The sequence below is a fragment of the Tenrec ecaudatus genome, chromosome X, assembly GCF_050624435.1.
Source record: "Tenrec ecaudatus isolate mTenEca1 chromosome X, mTenEca1.hap1, whole genome shotgun sequence".
Lineage (NCBI taxonomy): Eukaryota > Metazoa > Chordata > Mammalia > Afrosoricida > Tenrecidae > Tenrec > Tenrec ecaudatus.
Genome location: NC_134548.1, coordinates 41258775 through 41275155, shown reverse-complemented (window position 1 = coordinate 41275155; position 16381 = coordinate 41258775). Strand labels below are relative to the sequence as shown.

The 16381-nt window shown below is 38.0% G+C and overlaps 1 pseudogene; it reads left to right on the top strand.

The window, feature by feature from the left end:
- The first annotated feature begins 15674 nt into the window (after positions 1–15674).
- LOC142433302 (ferritin heavy chain pseudogene) lies at positions 15675–16064 on the top strand (annotated as a pseudogene).
- The last annotated feature ends 317 nt before the right edge of the window (positions 16065–16381 follow it).

The window sequence follows — 16381 nt, the reverse complement described above, 5'->3', positions numbered from 1 at the left end:
GTTTTTGTGTGCAAAGGTGTACCTTTAAATAGGTTGAGTCTCATAAAATCACAATGCAATAAAAATTATCTTTCATACAAAGAACTGGGTAAATAACATGAATGAAAAATAATATTTAACTGACATAAACTCTAAGCTAAATCATACATTGGAATTATCTGAAGATTTTTATTGTCATCATTATAAAATAATTTTTAAATTACAGATTTTATTTACACCATCAAAGATGAAGAAGACACCAAAATGAAATATTGATTGGTGCATAGGGTTTTTTTTACTGGGTATCATTAATGAATATATTTGCCTGTGCTATATATTTATATTTTCAAGTAGCTATTCTGCCTTTTTAATTTAGAGATCTTTAATTTATTTTCCTTGTGTTATTTTTCTGGGTAGAATTTCTAGTACAATGTTAAAGAAGAGTGAGCATCTTCATTTCATTCCCACTCCCAAAATGATCTTCATACTTTCTCTATTGACTTTAATGTTGGCTATTGGTTTTCAATATATTACCTTAATTATATTGAGAACATTACCTTCTATATCTATCCTGCTGAGATATGTTTTCAGAAAGGTTGTTAAATTTTATGAAATACATTTTCTGTATCATTTGATATGATTATGGTTCTTTTGTTTTTTGTGTGTGGTGCATTGCATTGATTAATTTTGTAAAGTTGAGTCAACCTTTCATTCTTGGTGCGAATCCCACTTGGTGATGGCGTATGATTTTTTAAAAAATATACATTACTGAAGTCTGTTGTCTACAATTTTAATAGAACATTTAATTGTAGATTGGATGGAAGCTTACAAACTGGTCAATATCCATTAAATATTTTGCGCACATTTGATTTCATGTCAACGAAATATCATCTATCTATCTTACTTTCTCTTTGTGTTTCCTATTTCCAATATTCTAAAAAAAACTTTTATAACCCCTCTGAACTGCTGACCTTTATAATCCTGACAGATTATTCTAAACTATATGTATTTCACTAGTGTTTCATTCCCCTTCTAGTCATGTCTATTTTTTGATTAAAATTTAGCCCCAGGTTGGGGGTGGAGGGGTCATTTCCAGACCTGAAGGGTGATTAAGGGGGATAGTCTCAGTGGTTCTACTAGTCTATATCCAAACAGTAAGCCTGTTTGTTTTTTAAAATGATTTTGAGTTTGTGCCACATTTTGCTCCCATTCTAACCTAGGCCTTGTAATCTGATCCCTTTCAGAGCAATTGGTAGTGGTAGCCAGGATCCATATAGGCAACTGATATTTACAAGGCCCATTAGTACACTGGTTCCATTTTCCTTAGATTTCCATCACTATTCTTTCTTTTGTACAGCATGAGACCAGTTGGTATACTTTAAAAGACCACTGACAAGTTTTGAAGACCCCAGTTGCTACTCACCAAAGTATGATATAGAATCGTATCTTTGTGTGGTATGTTACGCGAATTGACCTTGCTGTACCCACGACTATGGTCATAAGCTCCCAGGTTGTTTGAAGTTTTTACATGACAACTTTAATATCTTCTTTTGTAATGAAATTGTTGAAAACTTGAACCTCCCTTTGTATTAGTTTGGGTAGGTAGTATACTTCTGAGAATTTGTCCATTGAATACAAATTTTCAAGTTCACTGGAGGACATTTAAAACACAGTAATCAGTTACAGTCACGTGATTTAACTAGAGTATCTTTTGATTTGATTTTGTTTTGTTGTTATTAGTCAGTGGTGTGTCTATTTTATTGTTCCTTTCATAGAACCAGCTTATAGTTTGTTTATTCTTTCTATGGGTTTTCTATATTGTTAATTTTTGTTCTGATTGTTATTACTTTTCATTTCCTGGTAGTTTTTAGCTTCTTTTTCTCTTCCTTTGCTATTTGACACAATTGTTGCTTTATATTAATGGTTTTGGTTGTCTTTTTTTCCTGTTTGATTGGAATATAATTCACATATCATACAATTCAATAGTTCAGTCACATCAAGAAGAATTGTACAATCACCAGCACAATCAGTTTTAGAACATTTTCTTCATTCTTGTACTCATCATAATTACCTCCCCATTACTCCCTGCCATGCCTCAAGGAACCATTAATCCTGTAACTATCTCTATAGATTTACCTATCCTGCATTTCATATACAGAAAAAACATTAAAGAACAAACAAACCAACAAAAACTAACAAGAGTAACAAAGTGAATCAGATAAAAACTAAGGAAAAAAGTAGTTGGAAAATATTAAAAATTAGAACACTTTTAAATGGATCATAAAGGAGATCAAATGATAGGGTGCTAGATTTTAACCTAACTGCATCTGTAATAATCCACTTTCCAATGCATTCTGCATATTAGCAAGGCTATTTACATATCTGCTCAATGATCAGAGGGGACTCACCAATGGCTTAATCCATGTGTATTTCTCGTTATTTTTAAAAATTGGAAGCAGCTTTAAAATGGGTCAAAAGGGAGATACAATGATAAGATATTACATTTTGACCTATGTTTACCATAATTGATTTATAATGCTTTCTGACTGATAACATGGCTATTCATATCTTTCAACTACAATTGGAGGCCATTCACCAGAGGCTTAATCCATGGTTATACCTTGCAAATGGATTTTGGGCTTCCACTCTCTTTGATAGATTTCTGAAAATTAGGCATTCACAATTTAAGCCCTGATGTCATTCCTTCCTTTGGAATTGGATTATATTATTTACAATCCTTGGATCATACTAGCTAGTGTACTTCTTCCATGTGGGCTTAGTTGATGCGCTTGTTTGAAAATGAGACTTTAAGACCCCAGACCCTATTCCTTCTGTTAGCCAGGCACAATGCAGTTTCTTCACCACATTTTACTATTGCACCCATATAATTGGTGAACTCTTCATGAGATTGGACATCAATCGGGGCCATGTCATAAGAACTAATTGTTCTTTGATTAGGGTTAGAATTAAGTGCAAGATCAAAATCCATTCATGCATCTGTTTATCTATCTATCTATCTCTCTATCTAGTTCACCTTAGTGACATCATTGTTATTTTATGTTACAGAATATTATCAATCATCTCCTTGAGGCATCACTTCCACTGCCATCAAGTCAATGATGAGTCATAGCAACCCTAGAGTACAGGGTAGAACTGTCCCCTATAAATATCTGAGCCTAAAAATCTTCACAGTAGTAGAAAGCTTCATCTTTCCTCTGTGGAGCTGACTACTGGTTTTGAACTGCTGACCTTTTTTAGCAGTCCAATGTGTATGCAGTACTCTTTGTTAGTATCATTAGTTTAACCAATGGTATAAAATTTAAAATACAGTTGAGAAAGGGAAACTATATGAGTATAGACCAACTATGAACTTCAATACATGAATTGTTGACTTGTACAAATTAAACGCTTAAGTGATTGGACACTATTTACACAATGGGTTGGTGATAGGGCACATCTTCCAATAATATTCATTCACGGAAGTCAAGCTATGCCTATAATATTAATACATGTCTTAATGAAACAAGGAAGCATTAAAATAGCAAGTGTATGGTAAACTGGGCCACCATTCATTGGGCAGCATCAAGGCAAGATATTTGAACCAAAGTTCAATGTCTGCAAGTTTTAGTCTTTGGGTTAGTAGTCTTCTGATTTTCTCACACTGGACTGTTTCAGACTTACCGTATATACTTAAATATAAGCTGATCTGAGTATAAGCCAAGGTCCCTAATTATTACCTGGGAAACCAGAAAAACTGATGGACTCGAGTAAGAGCCTAGGGTGGAAAATGCAGAAGCTATTGGTGAGTTTTAATAATCAAAACAAATGAAAATAAAATTACTAAAAATTGAGACATCAGTGGGGTAATGTATTTAAATATTTATTTTAATTAAAAACATAAATAAAAGGACAACAAGTCATTTAACATTAGTAAACCAGCACAATAAGTGGAAAAGAGGTTCAACAAAAACAATAAGGTATCAACACTGATACCTTAAGAGTACTATTCCCTGAGTTCAATCAGCAACCAAGCTAAAATGTAAAGAATTAAAATCCTTCAAAACTGGATTCCTCATCATCATCCGTATCCCAAAAATGTGCTGAAAGACTGGGGTTCGACTTATACACCGGTCAGTGGTATGAATGGATGTCATCTGGTGAAGCCCAACTAACAAAAGGAGGAAATCTCATGAAGCCTGACATAGAGTTAATAGCAAAGTGGGTTCGAGATGCATGGGAAGACATTCCAGAAGACATGGTGGAATATGCCTTCCAGATATGTAGTATTAGTAATACTATGGACGGCAGTGAAGACTGCGCTTTGTATGAAAATGACAGCAGTGATGGTGATGACGGCGATCTCAGTGAGGACAGCGTCTATGATGACCTCACACCAGCTGAAGCGCTGCATTGGGATATGGATGATGATGAGGAATCCAGTTTTTTTGTTGTTGTTGTTTTTTTAACCTTTTCTTTTTAAAAAACATTTTTATTGGGGGCTCGTACAACTCATCACAATCCATGGTGTCAAGCACATTTGTACATTTGTTGCCATCATCATTCTCAAAGCATTTTATTTCTATTTGAGCTCTTGGTATCAGATCCTCATTTCCCCCTCCTTCCCCATCCCTCCCTCTCTCACGAACCCTTGATAATTTTTTTTTAAATTTTAACAATTTATTAGGGGCTCATACAATTCTTATCACAGTTCATACATATACATACATCAATTGTATAAAGCACATCCATACATTCCCTGCCCCAATCATTCTCAAGGCATTTGCTCTCCACTTAAGCCCCTTGCATCAGGTCCTCTTTTTTTTCCCCTCCCTCTCCTTTCCCCCCTCCCTCATGTGCCATTGGTAATTTATACCTCGTTATTTTGTCATATCTTGCCCTATCCGGAGTCTCCCTTCCCCCCTTCTCTGCTGTCCCTCTCCCAGGGAAGAGGTCACATGTGGATCCTTGTAATCAGTTTCCCCTTTCCAACCCACTCACCCTCCACTCTCTCAGCATCATCCCTCACACCCTTGGTCCTGAAGGTATCATCCACCCTGGATTCCCTGTACCTCCAGCCCTCATATGTACCAGTGTACAGCCTCTGTCCTATCCAGGCCTGCAAGGTAGAATTCAGATCATGGTAGTTGGGGGGAGGAAGCATCCAGGATCTGGGGGAAAGCTGTGTTCATCTCTACTACCTCGCACCCTAATTAACCCATCTCCTCTCCTAAACGCCTCTATGAGGGGATCGAGGAATCCAGTTTTGAAGGAGTTTAACTCTTTACATTTTAGCTTGGTTGCTGATTGAGCTCAGGGAATAGTACTCTTAAGGTATCAGTGTTGGTACCTTATTGTTTTTGTTGAACCTATTTTCCACTTACTGTGGAAATAAGTCATTTACTAATGTTAAATGACTTGTCCTTTTATTTTTGTTTTTTATTTAAATAAATATTTAAATATATTACCCCACTGATGTCTCAAATTTTAGTAATTTTATTTTCATTTGTTTTGATTATTGAAACCCACCAATAGCTTCTGCATTTTCCACCCTAGGCTCTTACTCGAGTCCATCAGTTTTTCTGGTTTCCCAGGTAATAATTAGGGACCTCGGCTTATACTCTGGTCAGTTAATATTTGAGTATATATGGTAATTATTGACAGAGAAGATATTTTATATGATTTTATTATTTTAAAATTTGTTTATGTATTAGTACAGGTAGACTAGAGAAACAAATTCATGGGCACTCATATGTGTATGGGAAAGAACTTTATACACAAGAGCAATTGAATATTGAGAAAACATCCCAACCTAGTCCAGATCAAGTCCATATGTCTGATAATAGTCCATGTGTCCAATTCCAATCTCTAAAAAACAGACTCACAAAAACATGCAATGATGCCAAATGCAGGAAGATCACAGGCCAGTGTGTGGGAAGCCTTGTGGATACAATGGTGCTGTAAGCATCTAAGCACTGACTGGGGTCTCCATGTGGCTTCTCCAGCTCCAGAGCTCTCTCTGCCATCAGCATAGCTTCTTGTGTCTTCTCAGTAGAGAAACTCTCATGGAGTGAGCAGAAAAATAGAGAGTATCTTCCCTCTTCAAGGAGGAAATATAGGAATTCCCAGAATCCTTAGGAGAAGGCCATGCCCACACAGAGGCCTCATTGGCTATCTAATTGACAGTCTAGACTCCACCCCTTCTTCTTAATCCACTCAAGTCCCAAATTGATTATATACACAGTTGAGATTTATTTTATGTCATAGCATATGGTCTATTCTATAAAATAATCCATGTGTATTTAAAAATGGGTGGTTTTGATTCTGTGTGCAGATAGAGTGTTCTGTATATTTATATTTCCCTGTTAAAAATTCATCTGGTCTATGATTTTATTTACATTATAAATGTCCTTAGTGACATTTTTCATGTAAGGAAAGCATTGATTAGGTATTAAATAGGATACAGACAAGGGAAAGACAAAAACACATTATCTGGATCAGGAAATCCATAGAAAAGGACATAAAGGCATTCAGCGGTTTACAGACAAGGGAAGTCAAAGGAGACTGTAAATGAAGCATGATTAGAGACAGATCAATATCACAGCTGGAGTTGGGACTACAGAATCAGAAAATGGACCATGATTGGGACACATGCATTATACTAGATGGAAGAATTTGAAAGATTAGAGTGACTTTCACTTATTTTCTTTCCCCCCTCAGAAAATCAAAGGCAATTTTATTCTGTCACAACCACTGTCAAATGTGTGAATTGATTAACAACTTTTTATTTTGAAATTGTTGGGTATATGTATATTAAACCTACTGATTCATTCATAATTGAAGCTGCACCAGAGATATCAGGCTTCAGTTACTTTTCTCTCTTATTTGCTCTTTGATGGTTGCAACTCTATATCCACGGTATCAAAATGTATTCATTATAATCCTCCAATTTCCCTTCTGAGGACATCATAACAATTAGCTCTTCATTGTCTTCCATTGGGATTGTAAGAGGGTGATTATAATCTGTAAGAGTTTGACGATTTTCAGTATGCATTGGAGAGATACTCATGAATCTATCCACAGGTCATACTGTTTTGAGCTCTCATGGTTGAGGTAAGTCGTGGATTCTCCATCATAGCTCGGATGTGCAGTGTTTGATCTTTGTTTAACTATGTACTATCATGACTAATGTCTTCAGTGAATGTGAGCTACATGTCCTCAGCCAGTTTCAATTGTGTTTCATAGTGGTTACTTTTCTGGGTGCTAATTGTAATGTCAGCACTTCAAATACCACAAGTAGCTTCACATGAGAAAGATGAAGCTTGCTACTCCCAGAAAGAGTCACAGTCTCTTGAACCCACAGGGGCATTTCTAGGTTGTCCTATCACGTCACTATGAGTCAGAATCAACTCAATGACAGTAAGACATTTTCTTGTCAATGGTTCTTCTTTTTATCTCCATACAGTTGATCCCTGACTGCTGACTTCACTTATAAATGACACAGTGTCTTCACTCTTCACCTACATGAGTTGGCAGATAATTTTAGTAAGATGTCAGTGGAAGCAATGCAGCTTCTCTTCACAGGAACATCTGAAAGGCCACGAACTTCCCAAAATAACACACAGATTCCCCCCCCCCCACTTTTTGGAATAGTTAAGAATAAAGTTCATCAAGAGTATAAAGAAATATCAAATTTAAAGGTCGATGGCTCTGCCTTTGTGGATTAGGTTCCTGAGAAGCAACTATTGTGCCATCTTTTTGTAGCAGAGCAACAGGATCTCTGGTTTTCAATTTAATCAAACCCATAAGTTAAAGGTAAATGTTGAGCATCTTCTTTTATTTCACTGATTTTTGGGCACGATATATGAAAGCATAGCCAGTTTGTTGCATAATTTCATTTAAAAGCTGATGTAAAATGAGATTAAGTATCTTTGCATGCTGAATTTTGTCTATCTGCCTTGCTTCATGAATTGTTTAATGATATTTTCGAAGTCATTGCAATGCTTCATGTATTACTTGCAATACTTCACATATTGTTTGATGATATCTGCATCTTTATTCATTTTCAACACAGTATATACAATTAACTTACAAAATGCTGTGAGTACATTTTCCTCTTATGCAAAGCTTCATTTTCACTTTATTTCATACTTCTGTTGACCATGTGCACTGTGACTTTCATTGCAACAATCCTTGGTGATATCATCCAAAATAAATCTAAGCAACTCAGACTGCAATTCAGATTCTCAAACTCACTGACATCAAGTTGATGCTGAATCATAGGGTCACTATAGTAATACTGGCCCGGTGGGTTTCCAAGACTGTAACTCTTTATGGGAGTACAAAACTTCATTTTTCTGTGGCAGAGAAGCTGATGGTTGTGAATACTGACCTTGGGGTTAGCAGTTCAAAGCATAACCCACTATGTCACCAGGACTCCATTGCAGTGAAGAATAAGGAGTCAAAATTAATTGATCTAACATGTCATGTATCTCCTTAAAGTGTTAAAGAGCAAAGATGTCACTTTGAGGAATAAGGTGCACCTGACCCAAGCCATTCTTCTTCATGTACACCAGTTTCTCTAATTATTTGTTCATCATAAAGATTGAATAATATAATGAGAGGTTGGAATCTTGACAAACACCTTTGCTGATTTTAAACCATGCAGTATGTATGGCCTTAGTGATAGAAATGAACCTAGAAATTTCATTATAATATTTTGCAAGACTAATGACTACTTCATCACAAACACTCCTTCTTAACAATATAAAAGGTAACTATAAATTTGAACTTGTACACATGGAATACACAGAAATGAAATTGAACACATAAATGTGGAAAGATATGACGGAGAAATCCAATATTAGCAGCTAAAGCCAGGTCAGGTGTTGATTATTGGACAGATCATTAATTACTTGTATGTAAATTGAGATTGAAGTTGAAGAAAATTAAAGCAAGTCAACGAGAACCAAAATATGAATCTGAGACCATCTCAAGAACAGATTTGCAGCATTGAACACTAATGACAGAAGACTTGATGAGCTGTGGGATGACTTCAGCAGCATCATAATGAAGAAACTAAAAGGTCATTAAAGAGACAGAAAAGAAAGAAAAGATCAAAGTAATGTATATTATACTTTCATGCTTGTAAAGATATAGTAACAGGCAACGAGAAAGAGAGAGAGAGAGAGAGAGAGAGAGAGAGAGAGAGAGAGAGAGAGAGAGAGAGAGAGAGAGAGAGAGAGAGAAAGGTGGATAGAGGATAATTTTGCCAAGGCAGTGGTCATCAGGTAGCAAGGACTGTCATTCCTGAGAGATAGGAATCAAATGCGCCGAGTCCAATGATTGTCCCACATTCCTATTGCATTATGAGGCCGTGGCGTGGGACGGGAAAGAGATCAGGGTTCTCACTAATCTGAGGTGATAAAGAGACTTGTACGCAAATGCTACAGCGGCTTTATCTGTAATACTCCGAACTAGAAACAACCCAAACGTCCATGAAAAGGTGAATGGATAACTAGGCCGTGGTGGTGCCATACAATGGGCACTACCATTAAAAAGGATGAGCTGCGGGATGGGAGTGTGCAGGAGTTCCAAGAAAGTTGCCCCTGGCGCCAGGATTGTGCACGTGGCTCCTCTGCACAATCTTAGAGAATCTTAGCTACGTGTGGGCATTCGGTTTCCTAGCAACCGGAACTGTGAATGAAAAGCAAATCGCTGGACATCAGGAAGCCCGCCCCACCATGGACCACCAGAGGCCAAGTTCCCGGCTTCCCGATCTGGAGCCCACGCCTTCGGACATAAACGGTAAATCCTGGTATAAAGAGAGACTACCTTCTCAGTACCTGACAAGGACACAGGAGAGGCTGAGGTTTCCCAACTCCACGAACAGCCGGAATTTGGTGTTCACGAAAGAGGGGCTCGAAGACTTCAGGAGAGGTTTCCCACCTTGCAGTGAGATAGTCAATAGGGGTCCTAGGGAGGATTCTCTCCCTTTAATTTACTGCAAAACGGCCTCACCTATCCCAAAGAGTTGTCGAAAGAAGGCGTCCAAAAACTTAACCTTGTTTTCCAAGCTCTCAGACGCCCAGCTGGCACATCAGGCTTCCGTGGAGGAAGCCAGTCTTAAGGTTCATCCCATGGATTCCTGCTTTGATGTGGACGATTCATTGCCTCTAGAGCTTTTACCAAGCCTTCCTGAAGTGCAAAATCCTGACGAGCAGCTTGAAAACACCTGGGATTACTGTCAGGATGGCAAGAGAAGAACGAAGAAACCAGCAGAGCTAGTAAAAGACCATCCTCCGAAGGCCCTCCTGAAACTCCCCAAGCTGGCTCCACTGCCACACCCAGACAACTGGCGGACAGAGAAGAAGGCTGGCTGCCAGGTTTTCCCCACACCTCCTCCAAGTCCAAGCGACGACTTCAAATCAGGTCCTAGTTTTTTCAAAATTTTGGAGTCCTTTGAATGCTCAGAAATTGATAATGAGCTCACCATGGAACAGTATGAATCATATAGTGAGTGGAATCCAAATTTTGGACAGTCGTATCAAGAATGCAGTCCAGGTTACCCCAAAAGTAAAGCAAGGATGTAAAGTGGCAGGGCAAAGAGACTCAAAGTTCTTCTAGCAAGATCTAGACTTTGAAGGGAACAAATAAAATACAAGAATTGAAGATTCCACCTCACATGAAAGGCAAGAAAATTAAGTATAAAGTTTTAATCACCTCAACTTGTGAGAAAAAAATAGCAAAAGATGAACCTCTGCTTGACTCCATCACTTTATATGATGCTGAAGACGGCTGTTTTAGATGTATTAACAACGAACTGGAAAATCTTCAAGACCTTTATGACAAAATTGCCATCAAAATTTCATTTTAAGCAAAGGCTACAACAAACAGTATAACTGAAAGACTGTTTAAAATTAAGAAACAGATGTATGATAAGGTGTAGATACCTACGATACTAGAAAGAAAACTCACCCTAGTGGAAAGCTCTTTTGAAGGGGATAAGTTCTTTGCATTTACTGCATACAATGCCATTTATTTTTCATTTTTAACATCAAAAATTATGGTGAGTGTTCTATGATCATACAACTTTAAATCATGCCAACGTTAAAACCTAATGCTTACAAACATTTCTGAATGGCCATGTCAACAAGCTTCATCAGTGTTTTCTCAATAATGAACTCTATTCACATACGCTCTTCCCACAACTTTTAATATTGTGACTACCATGATTGTACTTCAATTCTTGGTAAAAATAAATGAAACCATAAATAAAAGCAAAATTGCTTTTGCTTTTACAAAAACTGTGAGCTTGTGGTGGGAAGGTCCTTAAAATAATTTGAGGGGGCATGATATAACACATGTGTATTTCCAACTTAAAAAATTATTATATTTATTATATAAACCAGTTGCTGAAATTCATGGTCAAAATAATAATGGGCTCATTTAACTGTGAAATTGGTATCTCCATAAAGCCCCCATATGGGATAGACAACTACTTATCAAAAATACAGAAACGTGGGTTGTGTTGCTCTATCTTCCCAAGTGAATATAATAAGTGAGTATATTTTCAAATATACATTATCTTCATAAACATTCATTAGAAATTACAGTTTCTATGTTATATATCAGAGGTTCAGAATAGCAGGGTGGCTGACGATCCTGAGAAATTTAATGTACGATCTAAATCTTTGTGAGCACTATTAAAAAGCCTCACATACTATGCAAATACTAGTAATCTTTGGAGTTCATGCATAGAAATTTTCAATCCATTAATAAAAGTGAGAGATCAGGAAATTTGTTTACATTTCCAAAATAATATTCTCTAGTACAGATGTATTTGAAGCTAAGAAGATCAGTACTGTAAATCTGCGGCGCACTTTTGATTCCAGTAACAAATAAGACCACTTATAAGGAGACATAGATTTTATCCATAATATGGAAAGTGTTTTTTTCTCCTTTACCCACATCCACTTACAATATAAATTAATCTGGATAAACCAGTTGAATCATAATGCAATTATTTGCATGACATAGCGCAATAAATATGTATTTTCTGATCAAACTTAATTCCATGTGAGGCCATGGAAAGCTCTGTTTCTTACATGCATTCAGGGAGCCAAGCTTCTTCCATTCTTGGCACAATGAGAGTCCTCTGGATCCTCTCCATCTGACTATCAGTAAATCAGGAAAAAAACTATAGAGGTATATGTAAGATATGTAATGAGACACTACTAGAATGCATGTATTTCACTTCCTCCTGAATTCCATTGTCCAAAAATACATACATTGTAACACTAGATGTCAATAGAGCTGGCATCTGGTTATAGAATCCCATAAAAGGCAAAGATTACACAGCCATTGGTCAGCCCTCAATCTGTTTTATAGAACCATTTCCTTTTTTAGTCCCCTATTATGTGTCCTGTTTCTCAACTATATGCAACATAAGGTCAAGAACTCACCCTTATTTATTTTGCATTTCCAGTAATGATGTCAACAATCAACAAGGTAGCCCCTGACTCATTTTGACCCCATGCATAATGGAATAAAAGACTTATTGTTCCTGTGCCATCCCCCAAATTGTTTGTGAATATAAACTTGATCTACACATAGGGATTTTACTAGGTGATTTTCTTGTGTATCACCAAGCCTTTCTCTCTATGCCATCTTAGTCTATCAATTCTGCTGAAATGTTTAAACATCATGACAACATGCAATCCTCTCTGCCAGATGGGTAGTGGCTGTGCATGAGGTGCATCAGCCAGAAACGAAAGAGCCTTCAGCCCACGCTCAGGTTCTAAATCTAAATTTTCAAATAATTGTTTTCCTCCGCAAATATTTTTATTTTTAATGGAACTTATTAGGATCTTCCCAATAAACAATCATCAGGATGAATCCCATCACAGCCAACATCCCTCTCATCCCTAAGCCATCAAACGTGTAATGTCATCTTTCACCATCTGTTTTCAATGGATTTCTTTGTTACTGGAATCAGAAGTGCACCTCAGATTTGTAGTACTATTCTTGCTAGCTACAAATGTTTCTGTCCCAGAGAATGTTGTTATTTTGGAAAAGTAAGCAAATTTCCTGATTTCTCACATTAAGCTTATTAATGGTTTGAAAAATTCTATACTTGAACTGTAAAGATACTTGTATTTGCATATGAGGCTTTTTAATGTTGCTCACAAAGATTTAGATTGTACAATAAATTTCCCAGGATCTTTAGGCACTCTGCTATTCTGAATCTCTGTTATGAGTAGGTTTATGTGTATGGTGCATATTTGACTGAATCCCAAGTAATTGTGTCCACTTTCTATTTTGATCCAATTCCAAACCTTTCTGACTTCCTAAACCGTTTCACCATTTCCATTATATTCCCCTGGGACACAGTTTATTTTCAGCAAAATCTCCTCTATCTTCAATATCTCAGGTAAGAGGCTCCTATCAGCTCCTTGCCCTAATTGTCCCCTAGTTACTGTGTAAGACCACTCACTTACCTGCAGCATCTCAAAGTATGGGCCATTTTCTTTTCCTCCTATGTTCAGTTTATTGTTGAGCCTCAAGTGCTATTGGTGTCTTCTTTGCTCCCCATTGCGATTTTCAGATTATTTTACTCCCTTTTCATAAAATACCACAGTCCATTTAAAACACATTCCACCATGTTCCTCCTTCCTTGCTGTAATTAACTATACCCTTTTATATATTTTGTTAGACAGGGTTCTCTAGAGAAACAAAACCAGGACATTTATGATTTTATAAATAGATTCAACATAAGAAATGAACAGCTAATTAATCCACAGAGCAGTACAAATGGCTCAGTTCAACTCACTTCCATGAGACAGTAAATACACTGGCAGTACTTCAACTCATGAGGGCTGCTGGGTGCAAGTCAAGGAAGCAGACAGCTGATTCTTCTGTAGAGCAATACAGGCAGTCCAGTTACAAGCAGCAAATAGCGAGGCAGGTCACCAACAGTTAACCAGATGGAAGGGTCCAACAGTCACCCTCTCAAGTGACGCATACACCAGCAGTATGGAGAAGCAGGTCTCAAAGAAACCTCAAACTTGAGCGACACAGTCCATGGGTTGGGTATCCCACAGGAATTGTAGCTCTCAAGTTGAGGCAGACTACTAGCTAAGATAGCTGCACATTGGTCTGATCATCAGAGAGCAAGAGGTAGAAAGGTGAGGCTCACCGAGCCATTTATCTCTTCGCCCTTCAATTAAACTGTAACCTTATTAATCCCACATGTGTTTATTGGCCAGGTTGACACAATAAACTTACCTATCACATACATCTTAACCTTCTATTATCTCGAAACAAAAGGCTTTTTTATCACATAGAACATGGCAAGATCAGTTTAGATGTTGTGCACATTAATCACAGCAGTAAAGATGTCCATTTGGGGGTCCAGACAGGACAGAAAGACAGTATTTTAGGACTGTGTTGAATTGTCAATATGTAAGTTGGAATCAAGGTAATGAAGAACAAGTTTAGGAAGAGTACATGATGAAAAGGTGGAAACATCTTCCAAGATTACAGAGGTAGTACTATGCAGTCTTAGAGTGTGAAGTTGATCATGAAGGGAAGAAGAAAAGTGGAGATCACTGGAGTGGATAGCACTGGGATCTGGGTGATGATGCTAACAGAGTGTCCTTAGTACAGATCTCAGTTATATTAAATATGCATGCCCCTGAGTGTAGTAAATAGTGAAGAGGTAGGTTAATAAGAGAAGGTGGGGCTTCGAACCTACTCGAAGGCATCTTGAAGGCTAGGGCTGGTGGCTTGCTACTGAAAGGTCATACACAGTCTTGAAAATTCCATGGTGTAGTTCTACACTGCACACAAGGGGTCACCATGAGATGGAATCAACTCAAGGGCAAGTAACAGAAATGTTAAATGTAAACAAGAGCACAAAAAATGAAGCAATAAATATGCCGAAGCCATCAAATCAGAAACCCACTGCCATTAATCAAACCTGATTCATATTAACCCAATAGGGCAGAGTAGAACTGCCTTTTGAGGTTCCTAAGGCTATAAATCTTTACAAGAGTAGAAAGTCTCATTGTTTTACAGAGGAGCAAGTTGTGGATTCAAACTACTAGCCCATATCCATATGCAAATAAATTGTCATAAGAAACATCCAAAGGACTGCTACTGCTTTTTTCATGTACTTCCAAATGACTTATAAAATGCTAGAGAGAGACTGTATACACAGCGCAGAGAAACCTACGGTCATGTCCCCCCTCCCCCAGACTCCATGGAATGTGCTGTCAGGTCACAAAATCATAGACCTGTCCACATGCCCATACCCACCAATAGTGAGTGATTAGATGCAACATTATGGTCCCACTCCTATATCCAAACCTTTTATGCTAGATCTTATTTCTGGGTTCCAATCACCTCCTCATAAAGGACCCCAACACAGTGAGCTAATCCTGCCATTGTGATAATGGTACAGAGTCTCACCTTCTAATTCAGAACTCACTCAGGGAACTTCTGGAGGGCTCTGCTGTGTATGCAGTCCAGCGCCTTCTGTGCCCCACCTGTGTCCCAACTGTTGACAACGGACCAATGGCCAAGCCATGGCTACCACACTGTCCCCTCATATATGTCAGAACTAGTATCAGGAGTATAAGGCAGCTATCAACCAGCAGATTGAACTGGAATCATATGATTGCTACACATACTTTACCATGACCTACCACTCCTACCACAACATGACCCTGAAGAATGTTTCTGTGTATTTTCTGCTCCAATACGACAAGAAGAACCAGCATGCAGAGATGATGCTGAGGCAGCAGAGCCAGTGTGGGATTGATATCCAGCTCCAAAGCATCAGGAAGATCGAAACAGACAACTGGGACGAACTCAAGGCCATGGAGCGAGCTTTTCACTTGCAGTGGAGTGTCAACCTGAGTTTCCTGGGCCTGCTTCTTCTGGCCAATAAACAGGACAACACACTACCATGTGACTTCCTGGACAGCCACTTTCTGCACCAGCAAGTCAGCTCCATCAAGGAGCTGGGCAAACATGTCACCAACCTGTGCAATTGGGGAAGCTCAAGACACCTGCCTGGCAGATAGCTCTTCAACAAGCTCAACCTGTAAATGACATGGAGAATCAACCATAGTCACCACGGAGTGACTCCTGGGGCCCCCAGTGTCACATAAGGAGGCTGAAGCACAACAAATTCACCTCTCTGTCTCTGTCTCTCTTCCCCCTCTCCCTCTCTCTTTCTCTTCCTCTTCCTCCCAAATCTTCCATCCTAATAAAATGATTTGGATCCAGTTAAATAAATAAAGGAGGTCTTCTGGCCATTCTTGTGTGTGAAATACTCTCATTTGAAGAACAGAGTAAATCCCATACAGGTATCTATGATTTTCCCCATCCAGCCAAACTT